At 45.7% G+C, this 18725-nt stretch overlaps 1 protein-coding gene across 8 annotated transcripts in view; it reads right to left on the minus strand.

Moving 5' to 3' along the window:
* TCF3 (transcription factor 3) overlaps window positions 1-18725 on the minus strand; it is a 121534-nt gene that overhangs the window by 53583 nt on the left and 49226 nt on the right. The gene's annotated exons all lie outside the window — the stretch shown is intronic.

The raw sequence follows: 18725 nt of genomic DNA on the forward strand, positions 1-18725 counted from the left end.
AGGAAGAACAAAGGTTACTTTTGCTTTATCGGCGAACCCGCAAAGGTGTCCTCTCAAAATTAACTCTTCCTTCCACAAACAAAACAATATTTTCATTAATAAACCATTTCCACTTGTCATGGCCAATCTTCTCCCCTCTCAGCTCAGAACTGAAAACTTATTTAACGAGCTGTAAAGCAAGTCCTGCCATAGTTCGCACACATGTTCCAGAACCTAGGATGGTGCTGATCGGGGGGAAGGGGGGGGTGTTTAACTGCGCATTATTCAGGAGATTGCCTGCAAATCTGTTCTTCCCAAAGGTCAACATTTAAGATGACTACAAATGAGAAAACTTAATGTAGGTACCCCTTTTCTTCCAAGGGATCGAGTTTATGTCAATGCAAAGAACTGTACATCAACTGGACAACTGCACTCAAAAAGGGCAGTGGTTCCCAAAAGTGGCCCATAGAGACTTTCAAAGTGGCCCACGGCTCCCCTCCTGCTGGCTGCAGAAGGGAGCAGTTGCCTAAGGAGCCAGGCGGAGCACGTTTCTGCTGGGCTACAAGACTGGTGCAGGCTCCTGGCTGCAGCCAAGGGGACAGGAGATCAGTGCTCCCTTCCCCTGACTCCAGCAGAGAGCAAAGAGCTCTGTCTGGGTCCCTAGGTGCTGGGGTCTCTGCTGGAGCCAGAGGGAGGGGAGCACTGATTTCCCATCCCCCAGAAGGGAGCCACTGCTTAGGGACCCACGTGGAGCGCACAGGGCTACAGGACGCGTGTGGTTTCCCTGCTGCAGCCAGGGAGATGGGAGAACAGTGAGGAGGCAGCCTGCTCACTGAACTCTCACCATCTGCCTGCAGGGGGGGAGAGCTGCTGGCGGAGACTGGTGGCCCTTCACGGTTGTAAAAATATCATCTGTGGCCCTTGAGCCAAAAAGGTTGGGTTAGATCACAGGGCCAAATTCTGTTCCCCTTTACACTTATGAGATCTAGGATTAATTCTACTGACTTCAGCGCAGCTAACCCAGAGCTGCACCAGCCTAAATGAGATCATTGCTTGAGCTGTTGGTAAGCACGGTCCTAGACGCCAGCTCACCCTTCGCATTTTCATGCCTGTTTGACTGAAACTTTACTTTCACCCCAGTGGGGCATAAAGCTCTGTCAGGGGCCGTTCGCAGCACCTGAACACAAAAGACTTGGTCAGACCATTCTCTAGTCAAATTAAACATGAGGTTCTTTTGCAAAAAGAATTAAGCCTCAAACTTCCCCTTCTGAATCCCTCTCCAAACAGCAAAACCCTAACATGACTTATTGGTGACTGTGCAGGTAATAAACTAAGGTGTCTCCAGTTATACAGGCATTGCCCCTTGTGGGGACACTCATGAGGGCACAAATTCAGTGTTGCTAAAACCCCTTTCAAGTGACAAACTAGATCAAGCTACTTACACTGGTATAACCACACTGTGGGCATTCTTATTCCAGTATACCTATAGTGGCTTAAAGCCACACCTAAGGTTACACACAAAAAAAACCAAAACCCTTTCCTGTGTAGACAAGGCCTTTAACTGAATTTTAGCAGGTTTTATTGGCCATACAGGCCTAATGCTCCAGCAGGCTAATGCCAACTATGGACAACACTAGATATGATTTAAGGCTCACACTTCAAGAACTATGCTGCTGAAAGTGACAAGCCTGTAAACCCAGAAATGCCACAAAAGAACGCAAAGCAGAGGCCACTTTTCATTTAGATGGAGGCTTGTATTGGTTCACTTGACTGGGAAAATCACTGGCTAGGTTAGGAAAGCTGTTCTCTTGGAGTTGTTGGGTCTGCGGCTGGGGGCCCATTCAGTTTTAAGACACTAATGCCAGGGCTTAGCGAGTCAGCTAGATATAGAGATAAAATAGCTCTGCCTTTGTCCAAAGCTTTGCATCCATGTTTTTTTAACAAGACAGTATATATTCTATATCGAAGGTCTCCACAATGGGGGTATGGTGGAACAATGGGTGTGTGGAGGGGCCTGAGCCAGCCCCCATGGGGGTGGAAAGGAAGTGCCAGCCAGCCCCGCTCTGCCCCCATCTCTGCTCCAGCTTTCCCCTCCCCAGCTGCAGCCCCATCCTTAGCTCCTGGCTGCAACTCCAGTCCCCAACCTGGCCCCAGTTGCAGCTCGGGCCTCTGCTCCAGGCCCCACTCCCAGCTCCAGATTGCAGCTCCTGGGGGGGAAGGTGGGACGGCGGCGCGGCGCGTGTGTCGGGCCGCGTGACCCAAAAACGTTTGGGGACCACTGTTCTATATGGTACTGTGTCAATTCAAAGTCTATGAACTTCACAACTGTAGGGCTGAGATTTTTTTAAGCTGTCTAAAATTTAGGTGCCCAAATTGCACTGAATTTCAATGGGAGCTGGGCACTTGGGAGATTTTCACCTAAGACAGCGGTTCCCAACAGGGGGTCCATGGAGAAGAAAAAACAACAACAACTTACCAAGGAAATGTACAATTTCAAATAAAAAATTATTTCATGCAAGGTGTACACATTACATATTATTACTGCATGCTTATTATTCCGCTGTTATTACGTTAGATTTCCATAAAAAAAACCAGAGTGTAAGAAACAACCAGTAGCATGTGGTGGTCCGTGAAATGTTTGAAGATTGAAAAGGGGTCCAGCCCGCACACTTGAAAAAGGTTGGGAATCGCTGACCTAAGATTTAGGAGCACAAGCCCCACCGACTCGCAAAACAGCTGTGCTACTCAGCTCCCATAGTTTCCTTTGAAAATCCCAGCCTAGCTGCATATACAATTTTTTAGAAAAATACTGCATACATAAAACTGCTCTCAATGTGCAGCATCAGGAAACCCCTGCCGCAGCTGACAGACGTGTTCAGCAACCATGTTGTTGTGCTTTATGAAAGTATGTTTTCAGAAGTGGAATATATATATATATATATATAACATATAACATATAAATATATTCCTGAGACAATTACACCCTTCAAAACAATCGCACCACCCCAAAAGTCACTGCACACAGATGGCAATTTTTTGTCCATAAATCAGCTTTTTAGATTATCAAACAGACTCTCTCATTAACTCCAATTTCACTGTTTCAACCTTGCACTGGACCCCAAAAAAAAAAAAGGGCAGCATTTAAAGAGATATTGACATTAAAAATTCACATTCATCTAAAGAAGCTCCAAAACACTACCTCCCGTGGTCTCCAAGAGGCAAAAAACCCCACCACCATGAGACTGCTTGCTTCGCAGCTCAGAGCTGCAGTATGCATTGTGGCCAGTCAAGAAAGGTGGCAACAGTCTGTAGCTAACACTTCACAATAAACAGCAGCTCCCTACTCCGCAGCTGATATACACTTAATATTTTTAAGGGGTGAGGGATGGGAATGTTTTATACTGAAGGGGGAAAGTCTAGGCCGGGCCTATCATCCCACCACCCTTTCTCGCTGGCATTTGCCTTAAGCATGTATCACTGAAAGTGCAGCAGATCTGAGTGCTAAACAAAATCCTACATAGGACCAAGAGCCTTCATCAACAAGCTGGCATTTCAGAAGTCAGCTGCTTACGCCTTAAAAAAATCCAGCCGGGCTTGGGGTAAGATTCTTACTACATTCAGACACTCATCTCTTAGAACGTGAGTTACAAACCAGCTTTTTTTTTTTTTTTTTTAAATAAAAAGCTATAAGGCTGTGTATTGTTTTTCTTTATAAAATGAGATCCTTTGTACCCTTCAGTTGTAGTGTCCATACACTAAGTTGCAGAGCAAACAGGGTATGCGTATTGGGGTGGGATTGGAAATGGATTGGTGAAACAGTCTTGGAGCTTGCACCAATTTCATTTTAGCAAAGCTTATTATGATGGCAAACACGCCATATTTGTCTCCTCCGCTCCCCTTACTGTTCATTTAACCAGAAACTTCTTTCAAATTACATCCTTCTATTTCTGTGCCTTTGTGTTAATCATTTCCCCAGAGAATTGGTGTTTAATTGCTGTCTAATTTGCATAATTATGCATATTAATCTCTACACCTAATGAATATTCATAATTCTCATTTAGATTTTGTTTTCTAATCAAAAATTTCCAATGTGATTACTGTGCAGAGCAGGGATAAGCCTCTAATAATACCTTGGATACTAGGGAGAATTACTGCCAATTCTCCCACCTCCTACTTCCTAGAATAAACTTTTGCTTTGCTAATGTGTTTTTCTAAAGCAATTCATCTGCATACCCTGCAAACGCCAATAGAAACCAGGAGACAGAAATGCTCGCTCTATTCATTTTAGTTTCATGAGTATTTCCAGACCATTTGGACAGTCTGGGTGAGGCCACAAACAATGGCTTGAGTTCACTGTATCCTGAGCTGATTCTTCTCTCATACTGGGAGGGCCAGACCTATGAGACAAGTCCTGTGAGACACCAAACACCAACTTCATCTCTCATTGCAGGAGAGGAGGTGGGTGCACACAGCATCCCTTTATGGGGGGAAGAGGAGACGTGACAAAGTACAGAATGAAGCATAATTTGCATTTTGGTGTTTAATATTATGGCAGCCTACAGGCCCCTACCCAGGTCAAGGCCTCACTGTGCTAGGAGCTGTACATGCACATAAGGAGAGAGAGTCCCTGTCACAAAGAGCTTGCAATTCAAATAGACCAGAAAGACCAAGGGTGGGAGGGGAAAGAGAGGCCCAGAGAGGGGAACGGGTGTGCCCCACATCTCCCAGAAGGTGAGTAGCAGAGCTGGGTGTAGGAACCAGGTCTCAGGACTCACTCCACTGCTTATATCTATCTACTAGACCATGCTGCATAAGTTTGTATGCAACACTAGGGGTGGTGGAGCTAAGCATCAGCTCATTTAAAGCCCAAATCTTCTTTGTCCGCCTGACTTACCACTTCACTATTTTCTAGACCCCACACTGCTACAGAAGCTGGTCTGGGTCAGGAAACACAAGGAGCAGATACCTCTGCAAAGAGGCCAGGGCAGCTTCTCCAGCATAAGCTTTGGACTGTGTCACCGGCAAGATTTCAGGCCAGCTAACGCCCTCCTTTACCACATGTGGTGCTGGGCCTGTCACTAGAGAACGGAATTGTGGGTAACAGAACCAGTATAAACAGTGCAGCCATGTCCACACACAGCAGTAGAGTCGCTGTTCTAGCTGCACTGCCCACAGTTTCCTGAACAACAGGGGCTTGTAGGGACAAGAACTTTTGGGAGCCCTGGAGGACTGTGGGGGAAGGGGTCCACGGCCCTTGGAAGCCCTGGCCATTCCCTCGAAACAACGTCCAGGATGAATGGCGAGAGCTCACTCTTTGTTCAGACAATCTCTCTCAAGCATTTTAAGAGGCCAGGGAGGTGGTACCAGGTAACAGGTGGAGAGCCAGCGAGCGAGAACGGCACACACTGAACGTCAGACAGGAGACGCGCAGGTCCCTCCACCCCTGGAATAAGCAGCACCATGAGCTACGTCCAAATTAAAATACACTCAATGGACCTTTAACAGAGCTCAAAAGTGCACCATCGGCTTTATTACACACAGAAACGTGGGGGCCAGAAGCAACAAGCAACTGGGGCAAAACATCAGAACAAGAGAACCAATATAGGATTTAAGGTCACATGGGCAGGCAACGCAAGCCCTGGGTGGGTTCCTGTTTTCCTGGTGCAGCTCGTAGGAAGGGCTGGAGCACTGTGGCAATGCACAGGGAAAGCGGCAGATTAATATGGGTCGGTCCAATAAGAGCCCATATAGCCCTGTATCACGGCATTGTACCTGCTGGGATAACAGCACGAGCAGCCTTTGTCCCTGTCTGGCATTCTCTTGGGAGATCCCCGTGGAACCCCTGATTATGTCCATATTATGGTGGCACTGAGAGCCCCCAGTTATGGCCCATGGCCCAGCTGCGCTAGGTGCTGTACAAGCTCCTGCAGCCTCATTTCACTGATGCATTCTGTCATTGATTCTCTGGCCCCCCGTCTGAGTCAGAGGCTGGCTGGCTGCCCACCCTGGCACAGCGCACGGCAAGGGGCAATTCAAATGGGGATATGAACACCGCCCGCTAGTGGGAGCCATATTTTGTGTGTGCTTGTGGCATGTCACAGGCTTGCTGTGTGCGGAATCCAAAAGTGTTTAGCAGGTCAGATTTCTTAGCTCCAGACCAGGCCTTTAAAGGCTTTCAGACACACACTCTACGTGCAAGCAAAAGCTCGGGCTATCATGCCAGGATGGCAGGAGAACTTGCCCTCCCACAACAAACATCTTGGGACTGGCCCTTCCCCCTTCTTTTCTTTAGCCAAATCAGCCTCTGGATAAGAAGCATGTCCTTCTTGCTCTAAAGCTGATTATGTGACTGGGTTACAAGAACAGCGATGGTCAGATTTCAGTACAGCCAACGGTTACAAGGAAACCAAAGAGTTCCTCTTCCAGTCATCAATGTGCATGCAGGGAGGCTGTTGCCCAGGAGTGCTAAGAGCTAATGGAATTGAGGTTATCGCTTTTTAATTCTACCGGTGAATATAGCTGCACAGCTCTGGAATCATTACTCTGGAGTCCAGATAAAGCACACATACAAAATGGCCTGAATAAATGTGCATGAGCACATCCGTGTACGTAAATGTGCGTGTATACGATCGCTGGGGCTGGTAGTGCTGTCTATTACGAAGGTTGCACAATACTTCCCATTGTAAGACCCTGTCTTCAGTTGCTTGCAATTTTGCCAGCTTCAGGCTGAAATTTGACATGCCGGGTGTCTGTCTCAGACTGATTATTTTGGGGAAGAAATATCAGCCAGAATGGTTCAGCTCTTGGAGAACAAGTCTGGGAAAAAGAAGTTTTGCCCATGTTAAAAAGCTCTGGTGATATTTTCTTTGAACAGATCACGTGCCCCCATGCTTTGAGGCAGCGACCTGGCATGCGGTACGGGTGTGGCCTGCGTCTCAGGTATCTCTGCCTTTTTGTCATCTCGTGAAAATGTGTCCGAATTTGGCTGCGTTATAAACATCTGAAAAATCTCAGTCCATACACACTCCATGGAGACTAAGACTTTAGCGGCTAAAACCTCAGAAGATTACACCCTCACTGAGCATGCACTAGTCGCTACAGTGGTGACTAGAAAGCACTGTGCTGTACCTACAGATCAACTGAACATGCTCCAGCCCAGGGCTATGGGGCGAAGCTGCACTTTCCCTGTAATTGGGGCTCTGGGCTGGGGGAGGCGCCGGAACTGAAACCAGGGACTTCTTTGCTAGCACCCAGGCAGCAGAGGGAAGGAAGCTATCTGATTCAAATGCAGATGGGGAGATAAAAGGCAGACCGGGGGAAGGGAAAGGAGTAGAATAGGTCAAGGAGGTCGGTGATACTGGGAAAGGCCTAGGAGGGGAGGTAGAAACTGTGACTGGTTGGGCAAGGAGATGACATTATTTTGGGTGGTGAGGGAGACAGAAGATTAAGATCAGGTGAAGAGCTTGTGGGACATTGGGACTGGCTGCACAAGGACACTAGGAATCAGTGGGGGCAGGAACAGGGGTGAAGGGAAGACAGATCTGACAAGGAGCTGGTGTGCAAGAGGAGAACTGGGACTGGGTAGAGACTGGGCAAGGAATCAGGGAGGGGGGAGACTGCAGCAAGGAGCCAGGAAGGAGACTTGTGGAGGAGACAGATTGGATGAGGAGCTGGGGTAAGCAAGAGACAGGACAGACAGATTCAAGGGGACAGAGCAGAAGAGTCTGTGCCCACTAGAGCACACTTCCATCCAGGCCTCAAATGAAACCCATTTCCAAGTCTCACCATTCCTCTGCTTTCAGCAAACACTCGGGCAACTCTGACGAAGTGGGTTGCAGCCCACGAAAGCTTATGCCTGCAGAAATTTGTTAGTCTTTAAGGGTGCTACAGGACTCTCGTTGTTTTCACCAGTAAAGCGTGTCTTCATCTCCTTCTAGTGCTGGTTCACATAAAAGGTGACAACAACCTACTACTGCTGTCAGTTGCACCCTTAGCTCAAGTGGCAGAGGTCTGTCCAGTGGATCTAAAAGGTTCCAACCCTGCTGATGACCTATGCAGGTGTCAATATGATACGACATGATAAAACATTTTTTTTTCAGTTTGCTTTTTTTAAAAACAGAAACCACCACACAAAACTCTGTGTTTAAAGAGCACTGTTCCAGCTGCAAAATCAAGCACTCAAAGCACTCGGAAATGCCAGCATTAAGGTTGCCTGTACAACATTAACTCTGCTCCTGTTTGCATGCGCATTATGGTATGATTTTTAATTACATGACCACATACTATTTTTCCACAGGACCCCTGCCTCACGCAGCACACAAATTGGACTTGCTCTGGGGATGAACAAGGGACATGTAGTGAAGGGGACTGGCATCTGTGGGACCCCTGCACCTGGTTTGTTGCAGAAGCTGGAAGGTGTGTAGTGAATGAGGCAGGGGATTGCAGGAAGAGAAGGAACAGTTTCATGGGTAAGGCAGCTGAATGCTGCAGCCCTGTGGAATTTGAGCCTATCCCTGCCACAAAATTCCTGTGTGATGCTGGCCAAGTCACTTAAACCAAAGTTTGCAGAGTGGTTACTAATAGTGTGTTCCTCATTTTCTAAATGCCTGGCTCGAGACCCCAGGGTCCAATTTGAAGAAGTGCTGAGCACTCACAGCTGCAACTGAAGACCATGAGAATTGTGCTTTGAATGTACAATGCTATATCATGCTATGCACTCTGAAAATCTAGGTCCTGTGAGTCTCAAACTGGGCACCCAAAATTAGTGAATACTTTTTAACCTTAATCTCTTTGTGCCGCAGCTCCCATTATGTAAAATGGAGATCATACCCCCTTCCCTCATCTCACCAGAGTGTTGTGAAAATAAAGTTTATGTTTGTGAAGCACTCCAACACTACAGCAATGAGCACCACAGAAAAGCCCATGAAGAAATTACAGTTTTGTTGGCAGAGCAGGGTTTGGCTAGCATGCAGTAAATAAGACATGGGGTCATTAAGTGAACAATGAGGAAAAGCAAATTAATAGCTGCTCATAGGTGAGTCCTTTCCATTTTGTGCACTGAATGAGGCAAGGGTTCTGTGAAAAAAAATGGGATTGTGTCATTAAAGACTGTATCTTAAGGCATATGCACAAGGGGGCAAAATTAAGGTTATACAGGCAACCTTAATTTTGGCATTTCCTAACTTTTTGAGTGCTTGACTTCACATCTTGAGTAAGTTTCTTTTCATGTAGCTTTGTGTGACAGATATAGATGCGTACATATATATACACGTTTTCATGCAGTTGTTCTAAGCCAACTTTTAAAACACAAAAATTTAAACTAGCCAAGTTTAAGATACTTCCTAGTTCAAAAAATACAAAAATAGGGACTGCCTCTTTTCCATTAATACAGTTATTAAAATAAAAGAAACCCACAGATTATGAATTTTAATAACCCTGATCATGAATATTCATAATGCATTTCTTGCTCATGTTCTAATTAAAACGTACTAATAGAATGAGATGTAGCTGTCAGACAGTAATTTTTTTTTATGGTGGAGCTAAAAAGAGCTGATATACAATTACAGTTATAAGCTCTCAGCACGGATAATAATAATTTGTCCAAGTTTAGCCTCAGTAAAAAAGCTTTCCATCTGATAAGAGATACTATCAGACCTCTCCAGTGTCTCTGTCTGCCCTCAATAAAAGGAGCCTACGTCCCATAAATGAAAGACATTCCAACGTGACTTGGTTTAGCGGAAGGGTTTATTTGCAAATCAGAAGTGAATTAGGAGAGAAAGTTATCTTCAGGACCCGGACCACCGCCACATGCACACACCCTTTTTCCCTTCTTTTTTTCATTGCTTCAGATCAGCAAAATTAAATACATCAGCATTCTATTTAAGTCACAAGGAGTTCTCCTCCCCACAAAAAAAAAATAAATAAATAAAAATAAAAATGGTGATAAACTATCCCAGCCCTTTCCAAGCTTTATGGCTCCAAAGCCATGGTTTCTTCCACCCTCAAATTTGAGAAAAAAGGGCTCTCTCACCCTGCATGCACCTCGCCATAGATAAGGGTATTTTAAGGTATGCTGCTTTGTCTGATTTGGCAATATTGGAGGTAAAACTAGAGGTACATTTTTTGAATAAACAGCACAAACAAGCAATTTCATGACATTTAGGACCAGATTTTTTTTTTAAAGGTATACAGGTACCTAGATGTTTTTGGAAATCCCCCTAGACCCTCTCTAAATACTTTTTAAAATCTGGCCCCAATTGCCTGGAATAATTCCTGATGCAGAAAGATCAGAGTGATGATGAAAGCCACTTTAAACAAATAATTCTTAAATGAGTGAGTAAATTTGTTAAGTTGGATGCCCGTTCTCTCCCCCCTTTACCACATTCCAGTTGCCACGTGTTAACCGTCCTATTCATTTCCACACTGCTCAGAGACCAAGTGCACTGCATTCCCAGAGGCAGAAAATGGCCAGCAAAAATGCCTGATTTTGCTTCAGGGAATGATGCTTGCAAGAAACAACAAGAGTTTATCTGGAAGACGTTTTGTGCCTTGAAGCGTCAGACACCCCAGGTGGATGGAAAAAGTCCTTTGCAGATGCAAAGAATTTTGCCCCTGGAGGTTGCAATCAAGTTTTTCCCGCATGGTTCTCTGGTGCAAGGATACTATTCCAAGAGACTTGAAATGTGTCTCCCCCAACCCATGGATGTTGAGGTGGGATGACTGAGGCCCTAGAGGGGGACAGGGGTTCAGAGAAATCCTCTCCCCTGGACATTCTGGTACTGTGCACCATGTGGTGAATTCCCAAAACTCTTCAGAGTATTTTTGTTGCATCCAGATTGGGCTCATTGCAATGGACCACAACCCTCAATGATTTCTGCCATGGACAAGGTTCTATGGGTGGACAGCCAGCCCTGCCACAAGGGGGCACAATGGAAACACCCTGTGAAGATCAGAATGCATGAAGCCAAGAAGTGGTTGCGCTTTTTTCCCCTGGGGTTGCTGTGATGCAGGCACAGTTTGTCTGCGCAGCAAAACGCAGTCTTCATTCAAGAATCCCTGCGCTAGAGGCCGTCAGCAGAAGGGAAGCGCGTTGCCAAGCAGATCTGGTCTAGCTACCAGCAAGTCGTGGCATATGAGAGATGAAACTGTAAAGGGGGCAAAGTTCTAAGAGCTGATGGGGTGGGAAGGAAAAGGCAGAACTAACCGGCAGGACCAACCACTAGAAACACATGGCCTCTACAATGCACTAACACGAGTACTGCCTTCTGTAAATGGTGAGCCTGCTGCAGCAAGAATGCTCTCTTTGGAGGCCCATACATACGTGGAGAGAAAGGGGCTATCCTGCACCAGCATGGCTGCCATGAGAAGGCTTAGCTTCTACATCTATGATCACAAAAAGCCCTCCTGCCACTTCTTTCAAGGACCTATTTAGCGAGACCAGCATCTTGCATGAGACATGAGGCGCTTGCTCCGGGTGAGCCTTTAAAGGCTCTCCAGAGATCCAGGAGCAAGAACAGCACCTTAGAGAGACAGGACAGCCCCTTCTGTACACACAAATGACTTTAAGAGGCGGTCACTACAAAAACCCATGAGCGTCCATTTCTGCCTATGTCATGACGGCAGCTGGGAGTAAAAACCACACAGTCAGCAGTCTGGTATTTTTATGCCTGTGAATATAGTTCACCTTTTCTCCCCCACCAGATACTCAAGGGGAAACTAAATAGGTTGCCCCCTCTAAACACACGCTGTCTACTTCCAGCAGAGGTGGGTCATGGAGTAAGCAGTCTGAACCTCAGATAAAGAAGTGGGTGCCACTGTAATTTGATTTGAAACAGAGGTGACAGAAGGCTGCTTGATAAACACTTCCAAATTAAGCAGCTTTGTGTCCTAATCACTCTGGCGATCAGCCTTACAGCAAAATCTCCACTAAAAGGGATTTGAAATCAATAAAATTAGTCGACTAGTAATTAGCTTTAGTCCCAATCAAAGGAGCAAAGTTGATTTTCCTGACAAGCATTCGCTGCCCCCCCCCCCCACCACAACTGCGCACGCACACAGGCATGCGCGCGCACAGAGCTCTTATTGGTTGAAAGCCACAGATGCACCTTAAAGAACAAGACACTTTCAGTGAAAGTCACCTTGAAATTCTCTTCTCTCTTTTTTAAATGAGCCAGGGCATTTAATCAGAATTGTTAATAATAAATAAAGCAAAAGTTTGCAACCAGTCCTATCTGTCGCAAAATAGGAAAAAACAGATTTGAACAGAATGCAGTCATCAGCTGCCATGAAACTCTGTTTACAGGACGTCAATTGTGGATGGGCCTATACAATTTGTTCACTTCCTTTTCCCGACTCACGACAAAACAATTTAAGGAAAAAAATGCTGAACACCTGGAATGTAGCTCAGGGATACTTAATGGTGCATGGGTGGAGGAAAATCACTCCCCTTACCACCATATCCCTCTTTTTTATCAAGCGTTTAAAGAGCCAGACTGGAATTCTCACCCTCTCTTAACAAGGGCTCCTATTTCATGGACTCGCTGCCTCAAAGTGGGCAGCTACCAGTGAGGCAGACACAAGGACAACTGACGGGAGCAAACTGCAGGTCCCTCCTTGAAGTAAAGGGTCGGCAAGATTCCCACCACTAGATGAAAATATTTCAACTATTGGATCTTCCTGCATACTTCAGAGGAACATCATGAAGCTTACTTAATTCGTTTCCAAAGCGCGTTGAGAGCCTCAGATGGAAGGCACCAGCCGAAGCCCACAGCATTACTGAACGCAACGACGCAAGCAGACCGTGCCTGTGCTAATCTCCCCTCAGCTGCCCCCGTGAAGAGGTGGGTGGAATGCAGCTGCCTGGGTTCATACAGGACAGCAGGAAGCTTAGCTGTGGAAGTCACACTTCAACCCAGAGGATGGGGCACGACACTGGGAGTCATTCCTGGCTCGAACTTGCTGCGGGGCCCCAGGCGAGCGACCAATCCTGTGCCTGTTTCTTCTTTTGTAAGAGGTGGAGGCACATACCCCCTTTAATAGTGTCTGAAGATCTCCAGATGGAAAGCACAGAATGTGAGGTGTTAAGAGCAGACACTTTGTATTACAATAATAAGGAAGCTATAGACAAAGCCTTATGACCATGGCATATCCTCTTCTAGCTCAGGTCACTTGAACTAGGATGCTACAAAGGGATGTGTGTACACCTTACAATTGCCCATTAACACTGATTCCCAGGAGGTTTATCAGGCAGATCCCTCCCATTTACCTTTGCTGAGAATTTGTGAGCTTAGGATACTAACCAACTTTCTCCAAAAGGCACGTGCAGGCGGGCGGGCACACACATGCACGCGCACGCACTCTAAACCCCAGTGCACTCACTCCCAGGGGAAATGCTTGCCGTTGCCTCCCCCCACCCCCGATGCGCACACAGTGATAATTTTTGACTTAAAAAAGCTGATGCCATCACTTCAGTGATCATTAATTTCGCCGCTTTGCATCTGCTCTGGCGTCTCCCGCCTTGTGTTCTAGTTCAGCAGTTTCTGTATGGTTATGGTCTATGCTCAGAGCAGAATTTTAGGAAGTGTTGGGGGAGGGAGTGGAAAATAAAGAACAGAGGAAAAATCCTTTCAGTTTGAGGTTTGAACAAGGGGAGGAGTATGGAGAGAGAGAAGAGATACCAAGTCTGCGGACAAGATTAAAAAAAAGGCCAGAATACAAGTTTCAACACAAAACACAATGTACTTTACCTAGACAAGAGTCTTTTGGAAGACAGAGTTCTGTGTAGATGATGCATGCTACGTTTCAAAACAAAGCCGCATTGGCAGCTTGTGCTCTGAATAAGAAAAATGGTGCCTGGTCTGTGTTCATAGGCCACCCAGGATAGGACAGACCAGAAGAGAGCGGATAACAGGAAAACCGGGAGAGGAAGTGATGGTGGGTTGGTGTTTCAAGGTAGCCTCCCACCAGTTATCGCCAGAGGCAACACGGACTCTAAGGAGAGGGAATAACATCATTCTAACTACTGCACAAGCAGACTGTTGCTCCAACACAACCCATGCTGGGGGTTAGACAAAAGAAATTCAGTGGGCTGAAGCTGAAAATGCATGGCTGCTGCCTTGAGAAGGATGCATCCCTTCCCCCGCTCTTCATTGTTTAAACCACTGCCCTAGCAGCGATTGGGGGAATGTGGACTAGTCCATGTCCCCGATGGCTAGCACTTGCCTCGGCACAGAAAGTAAGAGGGAGAGAACCAGGTTTCTTGCTGTTCCAAACCAGTAGTCCCTAGAGGCACATTCAGGTGGAAGGGAAGAGCACCAAAAGGATAGTTAAGAAACCTTTCTCCAGCTACACTCCCCCCTTGGAACAAGCCATAGCCTTGAATGTGATGCAGGGGGAATATCTGCCCCTCTGAGTTGAATTAATCTCCTTTAGCATTGGATGCAAGCAAAACCCAGCCTCGGCGTGCGGAACCCTACTGCTCTGAGCTGCAGGGGTTGCTGGTGGCAGGTTGTGCTGAATTGTACCACGGCACTGGGTTTAAAAATACATCCCAATTAACCCGCATCCAGGGGAAAAGGGCTGTCTGCACTGCCACAAAGGGGCTGCAAAGCGTGCTATTAGCTGGTTGACTGGAGACATATGCAAAAAATCTCTGATGACAGATGGGCCTTACAGTTAAAGGCACTGCGCAAGGACTCAGGAGAGGGGGCTCCATGCCTGGCTCAACTACAGATTTTTCTGCGTGATCTTGGGCAAATCACTTCATCTCTCTGTGCCTGTTCCCACACTATAAAACGGGTTTAACAATACTCACTCACTCCCACCATTATCTTGTCTATTTAGAATGTGAGCTGTGGTCAGACTCTCTCACTACATTTCTGTGCAGCACCCAGCACAATAGGCCTTGATCTCAGTTAGGTCCAGTAGGCACCACCGCCATCATCATCATAATGAAGTCCCAGTGGATGATTGTGTGCCTGATCACACATTGGTAGACAAAGCAGCCAAAAATTCACCATTAATAATGGGCATATCCTATGGATTTAGACTTAGACGTGTCTTTGTGCAGTTCCATAGGATGTGAGACACCGAGCCCCATTACTGATGCAATGAATTTTAAGAACCGTCTTGGAAAAAATTCCAATGAGGTGGAAGTTTTTCCTTGTTCCCCATAGATCAGTCCTCCATTTTGATTATCAAAGTACAAATGGACACAAACCAAGATCTCAAAGCACTTCAAAGCATTATTTCCCCATCACAGGTTTATTTTTAATGGGGAAACGGAAGCAGAGCCGTTTAAGTGACTTTCCCCAAGGTGAAATGCACAGCTAGGAAGAGAATCCAACTCTCAACCCTCAGGCCAATGCTCTATCCATGTTCAGTACAACTAAAAATATTACATTTATATACAAGTCTGGAGTAGGCCTCAGTGCTGCAATGTTTGGACCCTCTTATTTTCATATAGTCCAAATGGTATCACCCATCGCAGCTGCCACTCTTTCTACCCAGTGGTCCAACTTTTCATGAGCATTCAGTACACAGCAGCTTCCATCTCTCTCAATGGGAGCTGAACACATCAGAAAACCATCTGGCCACTTAATAGAATTGGTCAGAACATGTCAGTTTATTTTGCGCTGGAAGCTCTTTCTTAAAAACTTGTTTCAAAAGTTGGTTCCTCCCTCCCCAGACCGCACAAAAAGTTAGATCGGGGGGAGGGGGCGATCAAACTGAAAAAAGTGGGAAATGTCTATCAAAATTAAAAATTTCTCAAGAGATGAAAGTATATTGACCAGCTGAGCCACATCCTGTAGTGTGTTTAAAATGTACTCCTAATACCTGTGTAAGCTAGGGAAGAAGTATTAGCCTCTCTGTGCTTCGGTTCCCTATGTCAATGAAGGTATGTGATGTGCCCACGATCACACAGGAAGTCTGAGATACAGCAGGGAATTTAACGCAGGTCTCCCAAGTCTCAGGCTAGCACCATAGGCACTGGACCATCCTTAATACTGCAGATGAGAAATCAATTTAGATAGGATACGTTAAGCTCATATAGGCACTACCAAGAAATAGTAGTCATCCTCAGATTAGCAGTTTTACCACAGAGTTCCATAGTACAGTGAGCAAGATGCCACAGAGGGGAAAAAAAACAAACCTGTGACAACAACCAAAGGGAAGAAAATAAGCTTTAAAGCTCAAAACACTTACAACAGCTGTAAAAACAAAGCCACAACAATGACCAAACCAGAGCACAAAAGAAGCAGCGTGGAAACAATAAAGATCAAATCTAGGGTAACACAAGGTTCAACCGGTCTACAAATCAGCTACTTCAAAAGGCCAATCGATGCATGGAACTAACCTTCTGGGAAAGACTGGTGATGAAAAGCATCAGTAAAATCAAGAGATACCCTAAGTCCATTTCACCCGGGACTGGGGGATGAAAGAGGGCAAGAAATAACCAATGGGTGAAAAAGCAGGGAAGAGGGCCAAAACACTCACTTTGGTTTTAATTCTGAAAGATGGGGAGGAACACCACAACTAGCATTTACTTTTCCCTTCGTTAGCACCTTTAATAAAACCTATTTATACTTACAGGGACATTTTACAACTATTATTTGAGCCACAATCCCCCTGTGAGATGCTGAACGTTAGTATCCCCTTAGCAGATGGAGAACCAGGCACAGCAAGGTTAAGTGACCACTGTAATGGTGGTGCAGAAACGAACCCTCGTCTTTAAACACTGTACCACACTGACTCCCAGCCACTGGTAGCCTATTCCTGCTCCTTGCACAGGTGTAACCAAGCTCTTAGAGATACTGCAAAACAAGGAAGGAGAAAAGGCCAGTGAAAGTGCACTGCAGAAGTAGCACAAATCTGACCGCTGCCCTGAGTTTTTGTGAGGTGGGGGAGATAATATATTTTATTGGACCAACTGTTGTTGGTGAAAGAGAAGCTTTCAAGCTCCACCGAACTGTTTTTCAGAAACCAACACAGCTACTACTACAACGCTGAATTTTTACAGCAGTTAATGTGCACCTTACCAGTCAACGTCTCACACATTCAAAAAGCAGTACGCTGGCCTCAGAATGTTATGGCAGCAGCTAGACCACACTAGCAGCAGCTTTTCAAAAGAGTTCCTTCTTACACTACACAGAACAGGAACTGCGTCCCCAGACACCACAGTACCAGGTGTTCTTCAACGTGGGTTAACCCATTTTTCCTCCTGCAGTTGAGATGCTACCTAATAGTTCCCCCAAGCCTTGGAAATGGGAAACAGCCAATTTCATAGAGAAGATAGGACTCCCGACTAGCATCACACTAGTTACAGACTGAAGAGATCCAATCAGATTAATTGGTTCCATTCCCCTGTAGGTCTCTCCCTAGCAAGAATCTCAGATACTCTACTCAGACTATGCTCCCTCCTGGCCAATAAGGTCAAGCTGCAGTGAATGAATACCCAAGACAGAACCTCTTCTCAGAACATCAGACCTACACCTCTCGGTTCTGTCCTAGTAAACAAAGGATTTTCTTTCATTTCACCAAATCTATGTCTACTCTATAGCACTGCAGCTGTGCCATGGTAGTGCTGAACTGTAGACTCTTGCTACAGTTACAGAAGGGTTTTTCCATCAATGTAATTAATCCACCCCTCCAAAAAGTAGTAGCTATTTTTCTGAAGATTTCAGAAGAGTTTTTCTGTGGACCTAATAGTGACTGAACCACGGTTTGGGTTGGCTTACCTACGGAGTTCTGGGGTGTGAATATTTCATAGCCCTGAGCGATGCAGCTAGGTTGACTTAACTTTTAGGTATTGACGAGACCCAAGTCTGCTTTAGGTACTTCTCGAGCAATCTTTATTAAAATTCACTGGACAGTGCATCTCCATATTGCAGCACTGCTTGCTATTTTAAGTACCTCAAGTACTTCTGCACCAAACAGTGTAATTTCTATTTGAATACCATCCTACCTCAGTTTAAAAACAATCCAACAGGATGGTTGATTATGCCACAGAAAGAATTCTTAAACAGTATTTCCATGGCAGCTAGGCCACATCAATCCAGTTAACATTTTAATACAGCTTTTAAAAAAGTATTTGTTTGTTCCTTTCTCCCTCACAATTTCCTGCACTGTCCCCATTCATCCCATTTCAATTTTCTCAACTCCACGAGGACTACTGTATGGAAGCATAGAATCTGGGCATTATTTCCACCACAGACTGCAGCCCCCAACTTACTATAGACATGGACAGGGCAGATGAATCGGCATGACCAAGATTTTTCAACAGTGACTAGTGATTTTGGGTGGCCAATTTTAGCCACCTCAAAGGAGCCTGGCGTTTCTAAAGTGTCAAGTTGCTCTTGAAAGCTTTGGCCTGTGTGTTGTGTTCTGCTCAATGCAGCATTGTTGTTAGCCATGTTGGACCCAGGATCTTAGAGAGACAAGGTGGATGAGGAAATATTTTGTATTGGGTCAACTTCTGCTGGTGAAAGAGAGAGAGAGATGCTTTTGAGCTAGAGAAGCTCAGTGTAGCTCAAAAGCTTGTGTCTCTCATCAACAGTCCTGCTCAATGGCATTCTCTAATCACCATACGAGTGGGAATCTGAAGGAAAAGATCTGAATGCCAAGAAATGCTGCCCACCACCCAGAAACGCTCGCACCTCTGTAGTGACTAGACGTGATGTCGGAGGAGAAGTATGCACTTGGCTAATGTACCACACAGAGGCTGATGTCCTTGCGCAGGCATAATGCAA

This window comes from Emydura macquarii, unplaced genomic scaffold, assembly GCF_026122565.2.
Source record: "Emydura macquarii macquarii isolate MOO-44397 ecotype Brisbane River unplaced genomic scaffold, CSIRO-AGI_Emac_v2 contig_306, whole genome shotgun sequence".
Classification (NCBI taxonomy): domain Eukaryota; kingdom Metazoa; phylum Chordata; order Testudines; family Chelidae; genus Emydura; species Emydura macquarii.